Source organism: Octopus sinensis, linkage group LG3, assembly GCF_006345805.1.
Source record: "Octopus sinensis linkage group LG3, ASM634580v1, whole genome shotgun sequence".
In the NCBI taxonomy this organism is placed as follows: Eukaryota; Metazoa; Mollusca; class Cephalopoda; order Octopoda; family Octopodidae; genus Octopus; species Octopus sinensis.
This window is the reverse complement of record NC_042999.1, coordinates 152,320,210-152,323,873: the sequence shown is the minus strand read 5'-3', so window position 1 is coordinate 152,323,873 and position 3,664 is coordinate 152,320,210. Positions and strand designations below refer to the sequence as shown.

Below are 3,664 nucleotides of genomic sequence, written 5' to 3'. Positions count from 1 at the left end.
GGCAGTGCTACCGAGAAGCGCTACCCGTTCGGGATAAGCTCTACAGACACGGCTCGAGAAACATGGGGCCGACCTGCCCGAGATTGCGGTCAGAGCGACGAAACCGTTCTGCACGCACTCGTGCAGTGTCCAACAATTTCCGACCTGTGGGCTTGTGTCGAACAACTGCTGTCACGTGTGGGACGAGTCGTTTTATCAGCTGAGTCTATCGTTAATATTGTCACGCCTCCCTCCTTCAACACGGGAAGGAAGAGCTATTTTCATCATCCTTGTGGCTATGGCGAAAGAATGTATCTGGTGGACGCGTCTGAAAGGATTGGAGACAAACACTTTCCTCTCTGGTCAATCTCTCATCAACTTCTTCAAGTACCACTTGAAAAGGAAATTGAAGTAGAGAGCAAGTTTTGTCTAGCGAATGTTTTAAAAAAGATGGGTGAATGTAGCAAGAATGGCACGTATGAATGACGAAGCCACCTTGAGCATGATCCTATGAACCCAGAAATTGAAAACAGAGAGTTGCTTATTTGCAAAAAAAAAAAAAAAGAAATATAACATGTGACTCCATTGACCGAGGTTCCGTGGTCTTTTCCGTAGGCTTTTCTTTCCACGGTAAACCTCACCTGTCCTCCCCTTTACACTTCATATTGACATTTCTGTGATAACGATCCCTATTGATCAATTTTTTTTTTTCCTCCTCTCCCCCCTTTTTTTTAATCCCCTCCCTTCTTTTTTTGTCCTCTGTCTCTCTCTCCTTTTACGACGATCCCTTTTGATCGAACCTCCCCTCCCTTTTTTTTTTTTTTTTAAACTGCAAAAGAAAAGCTCTACTACTTGTAATTTGTTCTATCTGTGTGCAGCCCTGTGTGGCTAATAAAGAAACATATCTATCTATCTACCTATCTATCTATCTATCTATCTATCTATCTATCTATCTATCTATCTATCTATCTACCTATCTATCTACCTATCTATCTATCTATCTATCTATCTATCTATCTATCTATCTATCTTTCTATCTATCTATCTATCTATCAATAGTTTAAATTTACAATTAAAGAATTAAGGTTTAGAAAGGAGGCATTATATACAGTATCCAAACCTTGTTTCAGAGTAGGTCCCAGGTGGTGGAGCCTGCAGAGCACGTTCACCACTTATAGCTATCAGGCGTCATCAGCGATACTGAGTTCGTCGTTGAATCTACGTCCGGAATTCCGAGATTTACGTAGAGTATATTTTTAATGGTTAATAAGGAAGATAGTTTGTAACTAGAAGCATTTATTAGCACAACAATTGTTTCGACCTCATTCTGTACTGCTCCCTAGTGGGGTAGAAAGGGCTCCTTAGCCGTAGTGAAGGCAATCTATCTAGGGAGATAACCTTACAATAAATCACTCGGTCCGTAGCTTAGAAATACTGGGTTGACGTCCAGCGGGAACAGCTTTGTTTCATGGAGGAGGAAAGATCTTCTTTAGTACTTGGTTGTACAATGCTTTCCAATGTGTGTAGTAGTGGCGCGCGCACACATTATTAGCCATTTGAAAAGACTATAAGTCTCGACCACGGTCGGTCGGGGGTGGGACAGTGTAATGACACCAGATATAACGAACAGTGCAAAAGGGCTTCATCAGGTGACATAAAATACTTAAAAAATTACCGGATTTACATTTCATTTTCATTTTAAAATATATGCTGATGGTGCTAGCCGTTCAGAGAGCAGTGTAGAATGAAGCCAAAACGATTGTTGTGCAAATATATACCTCTAGTTACACTCTCGTCTTCCGTACTCATTATTTAACATATTTTAAAATTTTTTTGCTTGTTTCAGTCATTTGACTGCGGTCATGCTGGAGCACCACCTTTAGTTGAACAAATCGACCCCAGGACTTATTCTTTATAAGCCTAGTACTTATTTTATCGGTCTGTTTTGCCGAACGGCTAAGTTACGAGTATATAAATACACCATCTGTTGTCAAGCGATGGTGGGGGGGGGGGACAAACACAGATATACAAATACATACGTATAATTGTATATGCGACGGGCTTCTTTCAGTTTCTGTCTACCAAATCCACTCACAAGGGTTTGGTCGGCCCGAGGCTACATAAGAAGACACTTGCCCAGGGTGTCAAGCATTGGGACCGAACCAGGAACCATGTGGTTGGGAAGCAAGCTTCTTAACACACAACCACTCCTGCACCACATTTGGGGTGATCGCAAAGGTCAACTCAACCGGAGTGCAATGGAAGGGTCTCACTCTGGGAGAACCACCTGCTGATCATGGCTTACCCTGTGTCAGGTATATATATATATATATATATATATATATATATATATATATATATATACACATATATATGTATGTATATATGTGTGTGAGTGTGTGGGTATGTTATATTACACACACATATACATATAAACATATACATATATATATATACATACATACATTTATACAAACACACACACACACACACACACATACATAACATATATATATATATATATATATACATAGATGGACCAAATAATTCGGCAGAAAATATTGGCGAAGATAGCATTAACTCTATTGTTATCTAACATAAAATAATTAAATTGATAATAACAGAATTAATAATACAGGAGATTGCGGGCACCAAAAAGCATAAAATTGCTGAAGGATTAAAATTTATATTAATCAAAGGACATACTGTGTATGTCCAACTGCTGGAAACAGGAGTTTTGACTTTTATTTCCAGTAAATCAGTGTCTTTCCTCTCTATCCTTATGTCAATCTTCTGCGCGTGAATTTGTTTTTCTCCCTGGCGATCTGCAACTTCCATTGACACCCGACAAACATTACAAGATGTGAGGCGATAGTTTTGTTTGAGACTAAGTAAATTGTTACAACGTTGTATTTTGATAAACAGTGAAAATAATACTCCCGAAAACAGAAACAAGAAGAGTTGCAGAAAAAAGTAATAATAATGTTTCTTCTTATTATTATTGAATAATTAAGATATTGAAATTATTCAATTCAAGAATATTGGAGAATAACTTATAGAAAAAAGGAAATAAATGTCATATTAAATACAAACCCGATGAATAGGAATTAGTAAATAGAAATAAGAACATGTATATATATACATACATATATTTATGTACATATATATACACACATATACACATATACATATATATATATATACTTATATAATTAATCAATATAGGGTGGCAAGAAAATTTTGTAGAATTTTATTGCCACCAGCGGCCCAGTGGGAAAAAAATTAAATAGTCATAGACCATTTTTAAGTTTCACACATTAACAATTAGAACGGCCATAATAGGCCATTCACCCACTAGAAATAACAGCCAAAGCTTCTACCGCAAATAAAGATTAATTCCGTAACAGGAGAAATGTAAAGGTAAATTAAAACTTAAAAAACATTTACCCTGTAATTTCTTGTACGGTATACCGTTTCATCTGCTTTTTAATGGTAAACTAACCTGATTAAATTAAATCAAGCCAATCTTCCATAAGCCCTCAGATTCTTCAGCAAGAAATAGCTCAAGTCGGAACAGATATTTACAACGAGCATACCCAATCCTGCCAAGGCAATATCTGACCTAAAATTTTCAATCGTCGCACTCGCGCCAAATTTATCGGCAGCAAATAATATCAGCCGTCGA

General features: G+C 37.4%; 1 pseudogene; it reads right to left on the bottom strand.

The window, feature by feature from the left end:
* Nucleotides 1-2,152: 2,152 nt before the first annotated feature.
* LOC115209980 lies at nucleotides 2,153-2,302 on the bottom strand (annotated as a pseudogene).
* Between the last annotated feature and the right edge of the window lie 1,362 nt (nucleotides 2,303-3,664).